This window comes from Rhinopithecus roxellana, chromosome 14 (genome assembly GCF_007565055.1).
Source record: "Rhinopithecus roxellana isolate Shanxi Qingling chromosome 14, ASM756505v1, whole genome shotgun sequence".
NCBI lineage: Eukaryota > Metazoa > Chordata > Mammalia > Primates > Cercopithecidae > Rhinopithecus > Rhinopithecus roxellana.
The window spans coordinates 94,740,480-94,752,365 of NC_044562.1; the positions used below are offsets into that span (position 1 = coordinate 94,740,480).

General features: G+C 39.9%; 1 long non-coding RNA gene across 1 annotated transcript in view; it reads left to right on the plus strand.

The window, feature by feature from the left end:
- The window catches only part of LOC115893178, a 57,519-nt gene extending 47,007 nt beyond the window's left edge, over positions 1 to 10,512 (plus strand). Inside the window, exon 3 of the long non-coding RNA XR_004053117.1 lies at positions 10,295 to 10,512. This is a non-coding gene — a long non-coding RNA (uncharacterized LOC115893178). The remainder of the gene's footprint in view (positions 1 to 10,294) is intronic.
- The last annotated feature ends 1,374 nt before the right edge of the window (positions 10,513 to 11,886 follow it).

Sequence of the window (11,886 nt, forward strand, 5' to 3'; positions counted from 1 at the left end):
TGGCAGAATTTGGCCTGAGATCTGCTTTCATGATAACTTGATAGGAAGGTTGTGAGGCAATAGCTAACCCACACCCACCTCAAACTTCATCAGAGGTTCTTGTTACCTACCAAAAAGGACTTGAGAATTGTGTGTTAGATTAGTTCATAACAAAACTATAAGAAAACAAGCAAAGGTAGCATTGTTTCCAATTTCTGCTGCCTCCAGAGGACTCTGAGAAGGAAACATGGAGAAGAGCTTGTCTAACAACAGCACCATGTACTAAGAGACTGAGATGGAAACCTAGGTTCCCCACAGCTACCACCCATTATCTGTTTAATTTTGGGCAAGTCACTTAACCCTGTGAGTCTCGAGTGCTGCATCTGTAAAGCAGCAATAATTGTTTATTTGCACCAAGTGTTTCTTGAACTTTGGAAGTTATTATTCAAAGAAGTTGTAGCTTTGCTTTTGGGTAAAGATATACTTCCATGACTTCAAAATATTCCAACTCCTTTTTTTTTAATCATTGGAGATTTTTTTTGGTTACAGCTTTATTGAAATATAATTCACACACCACTCAATTCAACCATTTAAAGTACACTGCTCAACAGCTTTTAGTATATTCATAGAGTTGTGAAACCATCACCATAAGCAATTTTAGAACATTTTATCACCCCAGAAAGACACCCTATATCCTTTTGCTATCGCTCCCTAATCTCCCCATTCTCCCTCAGCATTAAGCAATCACTAATTTACTTTCTATCTCTATGTCTCTGCTTTCTTCTGTGGGGCGGGAGGGACCAAGTCTTACTCTGTCGTGAGAGCTGATCTCGGCTCACTGCAACCTCTGCCTCCTGGGTTCAAGCAATTCTCCCATCTCAGCCTCCTAAGTACTGGAATTACAGGTGCCTACCACCATGCCTGGCTAATTTTTGTATTTTCAGTAGAGATGGGGTTTTGCCATGTAGGCTAGGCTTGTCTTGAACTCCTGACCTCAAGTAATCCACCCACCTCAGCCTCCCAAATTCTATGTCTCTACTTTCTGCCAATTCTAGATATTTCATATAAATGGAACCACACAACACAGGAACATTTGTGGCTGGCTTCTTTCACTTAGCGTGATGTTTTCAAAGCTCATTTATGCTGTAGCATGTATCAGTACTCCACACCTTTTATAGTCAAATAATATTCCAGTGTATGGATATACCACATTTTATTTATTAATTCATCAGTTGATGGACACTTGGCTTGTTTCTACCTTTTAGTTATTATAGATAATGCTGCTAGGAACATTTTATGTGCAAGTGTTTGTGCAAACAGATGTTTTCATTTCTCTTGAGTAGATAACTGGGGGGGTGGAATTACTGGGTTGTATGGTAACTCTGTGTTTAGCCTTTTAAGGAACAAACAGACTGTTTTCCAAAATGGCTGCATCATTTTACATTCCCACCAGCAGTGCATAAGGATTCTAATTTCTCCATATCCTTACCAGCCCTTGTTATTTTTTGTTTTTTAATTATAGTGGGTATGAAGTGTATCTCATTTTGGTTTTCATTTGCATTTCCCCAGTGGCTACTAATGTGTTGTGTGTCATTTCTTGTGCTTGTTGGACTTTTATATATCTTTTTTAGAGAGATTTCTATTCAAATCCTTTGCCCATTTTAATGTCTGGTTATCTAGTATTGAGCTGTAAGCATTAATACTCTAGATATAAGTCCATTATCAAATATATGATTTGGACATTTACTTCTCCCTTTCTGTCAGTCTTTTTTACTTTGTTGTATTCTTTGAAGAGGAAGGGAAGTTTTTAATGTTAGAGAAGTCCAATTTATCTATTTTTTTCTTTTGTTTGTGCTTTTCATGTCACATCTAAGAATTCATTGCCAAATCTAAGGTCACAAAGATTCACCCCTATGTTTTCACCTAAGAGTTTTATAGTTTTAGCTCTTACCATTAGGTCTTCAATTCATTTTGAGTTAATTTTTGTATATCGTTTAAAGTGGTAATCCAACTTCATTCTTTTGCATGTGGCCATACAGTTACGCCAGCATGATTTGTTGAATAGAACATTCTTTCTCCTTTTAATGAACTCGGTGCCTTTGTTGAAAACCAATTTACCATAGACATGTAGGTTTATTTCTAGATTCTCATTTCTATTCCATTGATCAATATGCCTATCTTTGTCCCAGAACCACACTGTCCTGATTACTGTTACTTTGTAGTAAGTTTTGAAATTGGAAAGTGTGAGTCCTCTAACTTTGTTCTTTTTCAAGATTGTTTGGGTTATTCTGGGTCCCTTGCATTTCCACATGAATTTTCAACTCCTTCTTGTCTCAAAAAGGAAAACTATTCTAGTGTTAGTGGGTTGCAACATCTATAAATGGCTTTTAATTGTTGCCTTCTTTAGACTTAAAAGCAAAGAAATCTAAAATTTCTATAGTTCTGTGTCCTTAATATAGTAGGAATTTCCTGAAAACAAGTTTATCAAAGACTGAACATTCTTTAAATTTTCTCTTGCACAATTTCTTCTCATTTCCCTAATGAGAGATCTTTTAAAACTGTTGGGCTTGAGAAGCTGCTGCTTGCTAAGAATGCTCTCAGACACTTGGCCACATCGTCCTTAATTTCAGGCTTCTAGAGGCTCTCACTAGCCAGAGAAAAAAGACAGCCAACAAGAATTAGTCCAATATCAATTCAGCAATCTGAAGAAAAGAATAATCTTTTAAAAACATTCTCTGAAACCACTCTCTTATTTAAAATTCTTGATTCAGGCATTACCTAATAAAGCTGTTTGTCCTTACCCTCCCCACTTCACCCCATGGGATAATGCAATGGTCTCCAGAACCCATGTGAAAATTCTCTCTCAAATGAGCACATTGAGAGGCAAGGAAAATGGCGTTGAAAGCAGTGGAAACCTGCAGAGAGGAGAGGAAAGGATGGCGAGCACAATAAGAGCATAAACCAATAGGAGCAGAGAAGGGAAGAGAATGAAGAAGAGAAAGGGAAAGTGGAGCTCAGAAAGGGAGAGAAGCATATGGCAGGTATCAATTATTTACCATTTATGTACAATAAAAAAATGCACTTTAACTACAGGAAGAGCACCAAATCCACTCAATAACCATTTAAAAGGATATGGAAATAAAACATAGCCATTTAAAGGGTTGTAATAAACGTGCAATGCTCTTTGTAATGCCCCTGAAAGAATACAAGTGTTAAGCCTTGGTAAATTACACTTAAAAGTAAGTGTAACATAAAAACGAAATTAGACATACAAATAACCTCACACTTAGGCATTTTTTTAAAGTCTCTTTCAAACAGTTAATTAGAAAAGCCTCTAAGGATCATAACTTTTCTTTTTCCCATATTCTCTTCTTTTAACAATAGAGTCAAGCAAATGGCAGGAAAAAATAAACACAGATCTGGGACGTAGGAAAGGTCTGCATCATGTTGTCTGCTCTGAAAAAGGGAAAACAGGGGAAGAAAATAAATAGATGGCACTATTGGAACTGTTCCCTTCACTTATTAGAGAACTGAATGAAACCCTTTAAACAAAGGTCACAAAAAATATGTAGGTGGCATCGTAGGCTCTGTTTCCCAATTGCACATTTTAATAGATTCAATGTTCTCTTCAAAATGCACTAGCCAATCAGAAAGTACTCTCGACCTCATGTGCCCATTCTTCATTAACATCTGCTGTGGAAAACAGTCATGGTTCCAGTAAACCAGGCCCAGCATGGTTCAGCCTTCAAGGGGAGAGAATTGAAAGGAGTTTTGCTCTGAGGGGGATGTGGCCATGAGATCCCAGATTAAAGCAGGGGGCTGTGAGCAGCTGTGTTCCAGCCTGCAAATTCCACATAACAGCTCTAATCACAAACCAGAGTTCTCTCATCAATGAGGACCATATTGTCTTTGCCACCCCATCCAGTCGGTCCCCAAATCTCTTCTGTATTTGGAGCATAGTACATGATACATATACAATTTTATGAATGTTGCAGCTTGGGGTTTTCAGGAAGCTGATTCTGAAACAGAGATTAGTGTGTAGAACATTTTTAGGGAGTGCTGTTAGGATTTAACTCTTAGGAAAAGAAAGGGGAGAAGAGGGCACAGGAGAGGAGGGGAGGGGAGGGAAGGGAAGGGAAGCGGGAAGACTAGGCAGAGGGAGAAAGCTGGGCTACAGTGAAGTTTCAGTGAACATCTCGCTGGCCCACTGGAGAATTGTGAAGATGGACAGACCTCTCAGTGCTGTTCCAGTTGGGGAGAGAGCCAGGCCTCTCTATCCCTTCATCAGCCAGTCATTGGATGCAGCTGCCCAGGAAGGGGCTGTGACCTGTTCGAGGCTGCTCTCCTCATCTGAGACATCCCTGAAAGGAACTGAATGCTGTGAGCCATCTGCCTGCAGCCCAGTGACTGGGAAGTCAGACCTAAGTCCTGAAAGATGATTGAGCAGCACATCTCCGTATCTACCACAGACACCAAAGAGAAAAGTCCCGCTCGGGTTCCTGTGTGCATTCAGGAAACATTTGTTGTATCACTTTAATGGGCATGGAACGGATCTGTGATTATGGATTACTTTAATGTTTGCCAGCAAGTCTTCAAGCACAGAACACAAAGAGTTTTGGGCCCATTGCCTCACTCAAGTTCTCTGTGAGGCAGTACTGCATCAAGGACTCGCCTGCCCATTTTACACATTGGAAAACTGACAACAGCAAAAAGCAATTGACCAGAGTATTTGACAGGCAAGCCCTTCAGTGTTTAAAATAAAAGGGCATCTTGAGGAGACGATAGTAAACCTTGCCTGGAAAAATAGCCAATGCATTGACATAGGGTTACAGGTGGACATGAAAAGGGGGGATGTAGCTAATGAGAAATACCCTAGAGCTCTACATTCTTTCTTCCTCCCTGGCTTCTTTCTATCTCTGCAGATGCTGGAGGGCACGATATAGTCAATAAATTATACTCTGACCCCATTTTCTAAATTTCATTAAAAACATTTTTTTTTTTTTTTTCTGTATCTGAAAATGCCTCTCTCAACTCTTACAAAGACACTCCTGGGTCTGTGTTATTACCCAATAAGTAACCTGCTACTGTGCGCGCTGACTGTAATCAAGCCTGTGCCGCCATCCTAACAATGTACCTAAGTGTGCCACAGACCTCCAGTGCTCACCCTGTTGTGTCATTTCACTTAATTAATAAGCGGAACAAAGATTTCAGAAAAGGGAGAAATTCGATTACGCAGCACTGTAATGGCACTCAAGTCTGCTGTAAAGATTGAGTGGGGTCTACCCCCTTAAAATCTCCATTTGCTCCACTGTTGTACAGTAGAAATGTCAGCGTGACTCCCCACACGTCCCCTTTTAGTTGACCTTTAGCTGCATCTCTCAGTAATACTAAACCATTAGTCATGCCTGGGTCAGTGATGTGTCAATAACAGAATAATTATTGAAGATAGCCTAAAGAGGAAGGACAGCAGCGTCAAATCAGCATTAGCTCAACTCAAACCGCCACCAGGGCTTGTTGAATAAATGAATGCATGTCTAATAAAAGGCCTCTTTACATCTGGAGACCTAAAGACTGTTGATTCCATTAATCCAAAGGGTTATTTGTAGCTGCTAAACACGTTTTTAGACCAATAAGTAGCAGGCTTTTACTCCTGCCAACTGCAACCCACCCTTCTCAAGTAGAACAAATTTACTGTACTTAATGGCTCTGGCATTTTAAAAGGAAGTTGGTCAGCAGGGCTGTTTGGAACATCTGCACCTTTGCAGAACACTGGATGCAGGGGAGACACTCTTCCCACTCACAGGAGATGCAATCTTGAGATTCTGAAACCAGGGTGCCTCCAAACTCTGCGCTAGACCTTTGGTGGAAACCAAACAGCGAGGTGCTAATAAAAGAAATAAGGGACACTCAGAGAGGCAGCGCAGCTCAACAATTAACATCAGAAACGCAGGAAATAGACATCCACACAGGGAGAGCACCACATGAGGATGGCAATTGTGCTACCAGAAGCCAAGGAACTCCCAGAAGCTGGGAGAGATGCCTGGAACACATCCTTCCCCAGCACCTGATGGGGAGCATGGCCCTGCTGATACTTTCATCTTGGACTTTTAGCCTCTAGACTGGTGAGACAATAACCGTTTATTGTTGAAGCTGCTCAGTTTGTGCCATGCAGTACTTTGTTATGCCAGCCCTGGCAAACTAATACACTGGGACAATAACTTGCAGCCAGCAGGCCTTGTGCAGAATTCTATCCTCATCACTTACTTGTTGTGTCATCTTGGGCAAGTTACTTAGAATCCTTGACCCTCTTGTTCCTATAAAACCAGTACAATAATACATGGTTTATCTGTCTCACAAATTTATTATTGGGATCAAAATTTTACATACACAAAAGCATTTTCCAAACTCTAACAGAGCCCAGCGAAGGAGAGAGAGCTCAAGCTAGGAAATGTAATACAGATGCTCAATAGCAGTCTTTATACTGTGACAGTCTTCATTAAAAGCAATATATAGTATTTCTGTAAAGATTGTTGATTTTTTTAATAAGAAGGCGTTTCTTCGATGTTCATTGTAACCAGAATAAATCCCATGGTCCCTCAGGCCCAGTTGTTGCATAGAGCTCAGTTGTATTTGAACTTTAAAGAAAAGTTCAAAAAACAAGTGACTTTAAAGGGCAGTCATCTGTAGCCTTGATATGATGTAATAAAAATAGCACTTTACCTCTGTGGTCTTCCTTCTCAAAACCTAGAACCCCAGTTTAGCCATAAGAAAAACATCAGGCAAATTCCAATAAAGGAACATCCTACAAAATACGTGACCAGTACTCCTCAAAACTATTAAGATCATCAAAAGAAAGCTTAAAAAACCACCACAGCCAAAAAGAGTCTACGGACACATTACAACTAAATGTTATGGGGTTTCCTGGATGGGATCTGATATCGTTTGAACGTTTGTCCCCTCCAGATCCCATGTTAAAATGTGATCCCTAGTGTTGGAGGTGGGGCCTATAGGTGGTGTTTGGGTCATGGGGGTGGATCTCTCCTGAATGGCTTGGTGCCCTCCCTGTGGTAATGAGTTACCACGAGAGCTGATTGTTAAGAGTTTGGAAACTTCTCCCCTCTCTCTTGCCCCCTCTCTTGCCCTGTGACACACTGGCTCCCCCTTTTGCCTTCCCCATGAGTGAAAGCTCCCCAAGACCTCACCAGAAGCCAGGCAGATGCTGGTGCCATCTTGTACAGCCTGAAGGACTATCAGCCAAATAAACCTCTTTTCTTTATAAATTGCCCAGTCTTAGGTATTTCTTTATAGCGATACAAAACAGGCTAACACAGGAGCCTAGAGCAGGAAAAAGACTTTATGTAAAAAACAAAATCTGAATAAACTATGGGATTTCATTAATAATAATGTAAACATTGGTTCACTGATTATAACAAATGTATCATACTAATGTAAGATGTTAATAACAGGTGAAACCAATCACAGGGATATGGAAACTCTCTGTACCATCTTCTCAATTATTTTGTAAATCTAAAACTGTTCTAAAAAATAAAGTTCATTTTAAAAAAAAGCAATCCCAATTGCTTTTATCTTTTGAAGAGTATTAGAGAAAATTAAATGTATGACTCACAAAAACTATTTATTTATTTATTTGTTTATTGAGACAGAGTCTCGCTCTGTCACCCAGGCTGGAGTGCAGTGGTACGATCTCAGCTCACTGCAACCTCCACCTCCTGGGTTCGAGCAATTCTCTGCCTCAGACTCCCAAGTAGCTGGGTGCCTGCCACCATGCCTGGCTAATTTTTGTATTTTTTGTAGACACAGGGTTTCGCCATGTTGGCCAGGCTAGTCTTGAACTCCTAACCTCAAGTGATCCACCCACCTTAGCCTCCCAAAGTGCTAGGATTACAGGCACGAGCCACCGCACCCAGCCACAAAAACACTTTTTAAAAATCCCCATATCCTCTTCTCTCTAGGTATTGATAACTTCTCCAGAGCCTCTTACTCTCTCAAATCTGTACACATGCATACGCATGCAGACACACACACACACACACACACCCTGCCTGAAACGTGTGGCTTTTTTGTCTCCCCTGCTGATACAGTGCCATCTCCACTGTTCCCATTCTCCATCAAGAGACAGCCCTTCTAGAACACCTGGAGACTCAGTAATTCCATGTCCCTGTTCTTCCCTCACTGCTCACAAAAAAAAGTATGAGGCATTCCCTGGAATATGCAGTTCTTCTCCATGTCTGTCATTCAACCCAGCAACACCGTAGCCCCCCGCTTTGCCTTTTCACCCCTTTTGGGATAAGGTAGTAATTGGAGTCTCCAGAGGGGGGTTGTTTTCATGAGTAGGTTTTTTCCCCAAGGCTGTTATAACTAATTATCTCAGATTTAGTGGTTTAAAATAACAGAAATATATTCTCTTGCAGTTCTAGAGATTGTGGAGGAAAAGTCTGAAATCAAGGTGTTGGCGTGGCCATACTTCCTCCAAAAGTTCCAGGGGAATATTCTTCCTTCACTCTTCTGGTTTCTAGTGGCTCCAGCTGCTTCTTGGCTTATGGCAGCCTGACTCCAATGTCTGCCTCTGTCTTCATGTGGCCTTCTCCCCATGTGTCTTAAATCTCCTTCTCTTTTCTCTTATAAGAACACCAGTCATTGGATTAAGGATCTACCATAAATCCAGGATGACCTCATCTTGAAATCCTTAACTTAATTACATCTATTAAGACCCTCTTTCCAAATAAGATCACATTCACAGGTACCAGAGGTTAGGACTCAGATGTGTTTTTTGGGAGGAAGACACAAATCAACCACTACAATGAGCATCCATATAGGATACACAAATTCTCTAACACTGGGCTCATTCTGAGATTTCTAACCATATAGCTAGTCCCCAAACCTCTAGGTCAACAATTCTCCACCTTTGTTCTTGCCAAGTCACTGCCCGACCTACCAAACCATCAGATATGCCCATGAATCAGGGTAGATCTTTATCTCCTTATCTAAGTCTCTTTTTGTTCAAACCGGTTAACAAGATGTAGCAAACTGAAGGGAAGGTGCACAGACCAGACCTTCAGCTTGAATTGGAGAAGGGTCATAAAAAGGAGCTGTGCTTAATTTGCTGTAGCTCCACATACTTAGGACAACTGGCATTAAACATGCGATGCTATTCAAAATACTCTAACCCAGTTGATGACTGCTAAGGATTAGATTTGGGACAATTATGTGCTAAAGTGATTATTTTGTTGGAGACAATGGAGTGCAATGTCCTCTGAATATAATAAATGGTTCTACTATTAACCCTTCTGAAAAAATGTGCAACCTCTGGCCTTAAATATTTGAGGCCTGGCTTTCTAGAAAAGTGGATTTCTGCTTCCAAATGTAATCCAATTTCTATTACATTGCATTGCCTCTCAAAATATCCCCAGACAAGAGAAACTAGAGCCCACCACTAAAATATATGTTGGGACATATTCAAGTGCCACATAATTATACACTGAGAAAATATTTAACCACACTTTCAGGTCAGCATTTTTATTTTATCCTCTAAGATTATTCAAATTTTAGAAAAATGAGAAGAATAGAACTGAGACCTTTTTGTTCCATTACTCCTGAATCAAGAAGACCTCAGTATCCTTCTTCTTTGTGTCTCTTTTTTCTTTACTAAGAAATTTATCACTCATGCTGTTTCTCTGACAATCAATTCATTGATCTTCACCATTCCACTCCAGGAATATTTGAAATGCAAATGAGGTCACAGGTCTCTTTTCCATTAAAAAAGGGTTGTTCAGAAACAGTAAAATAGTGCAGTTCTATAAATCCTCCATCTTTCTAATATGTGTACATACCAACCTTTCTTTTTCTTTAATTTTTTTCTCTTTGTCAGAGCAGAAAAATAAACTGCTAGCAGAAGCATACACTAGTTAATCTCCCAAAATACAGGAAATCACTATATTGAAAGAATCTTTATTCATTTGACTGAAACCCTTCAATTTCTTAGACACTAAACATCGGCAGACTTAGCAAAGCTCTTTGTATCTATCATCTACTCATGCATCATTCATGTAAAAGGTGACCTGGGTCCCATTAGTTGACTAGCTGATCTGAATCTTTTGAGTTACTCAGATAAGTCATTTCTAGTGGTCCTCCTTTTAAAATTAATGGAATAGAACAGAGTACATGCTACTTAAAAGAATACCCTGCTGGGAATTTCTCACTAAAGTAAGCCTAATTCTTTTCTATATTTCGCCTTTCTTTCCCACCCTTATTTTTGCTTTCATTACAAAGAACTGTATTTCTGAATTTATTTCAGATCCAGGAGTACAGAAGATCAATGTCAAGACCCCCGCTGCGACTCAACATACATGAATTTGAATCAGTAACCACCTTCTGGTACAAAGCCTACTTCTCTCAAAGTGCTGTCTTTCTGCTCAAGGTTTTTGGTGAAGCCCCATGAGAACAATGACCCAGTCACTGCTTGGAAGCCCTGTTGATCAGAGCCTCATAGATAGTCAAGGCTTTCCCTATAACACCCTACAGATCAGAGCAATTGCTCATTTCCTTATTTGCCATGCAATTATGACTAACCTCAACTGTGATTATGGCTTTTAAAATATATGTCTATGTCTTAGAGAATTTAAATAAATGGTCAATAACCTGTTTAAAAATTCTTCAGTGGTACCCCATAAATTTCAGTTTGGAGTTCAAATTCTGAAGCTTGACACACAAATTCCCTAGTGGTTGCCCTCTGCCTATCTTCCTACCATCATTTCCCACCTCTTCCACATGTACGTTTTATTTCTACCATCCTGAGCTACTTAACATTTTTCCTGTTTCTGTACTTTTGATGTCTGGGATGTCCTCACCCCCACACCACATCTGCAGCTATTTCTCATCCTACAACAGCAGTTCAAGTCTTGTCTCCCAGGAACCTTTCTAAAACTCCCACTCTGATTTAGATATCCCTGCTCTTTGTTCTTAATGTTCTTGTACCTACCTCTAAGATAGTATTTATCATGCTATTGTGCAGTAAATGCTAGTTCACTTACCTGTCTACCATGCTAGTTCAGAGCTGCTCCTTTTACTTGTCAATGAAAGCATAACTTTTTGCCAGTCAGAATCTAAATGTTAAAGAAATGGCCATTGGGTCCACCTAGTATCTAAAATAGGGATGGATCAACCTGACCAAGAATTGAGGTTGCTTTTATCAGTATCCTCAATAACAGGATTTTCAAAAATTAACTATGGGATTTATCACATGGTCTGGTCCTAAAAACAACTCCTGCTATTCAATTAAATTACTTATATGTAAAAACTATTTTAATATCGTTTTATATTTGGGGGGAAATTTTCTACCTGCATTCTACAAATTGCAATTGAACCCCTAAGAAGTTGCCTTTAGCTGCTGTCTTATGATTTGATTGTCTCACTAAGAGCAAAAACACTTTCCTATTAAGGAATTATTTCAGTGTCCTATGTTTCATGCTATAACATCTTTCTTATGTCTCCTGATACAGCAGTTTTTGCCTTGTTTTCAGCCCCCTCTATAATGGTAACCTCTTCTACCACGGCACGGCTTTCCTGCTCAATTTCCCTGTTAGTCAGAACTTGGGTACACGTGTCAGAAAACACAGCTCAAAACATCTTAAACTAACTGAAAAAGAGGCAGGGGTGATTATCCTGGGACATGAAACAAAAATTTAGGACACAGCTAGATTCTAAGGTTGAAATGAAGCCATCAGGAATCTGCCTCTTTCTCTGTTTGCTGGTTTTATTCTCAGGCAGGATCTGTAACAAGGAGAGGAGATGGCCTCGTCCATGTCTCCAGCTTTACATTGCCCTTTCAGCTGGCAAATTCCATACAATAAACTGCCACTTTCCTGAGAGTTGAAGCAAAAATGCCAA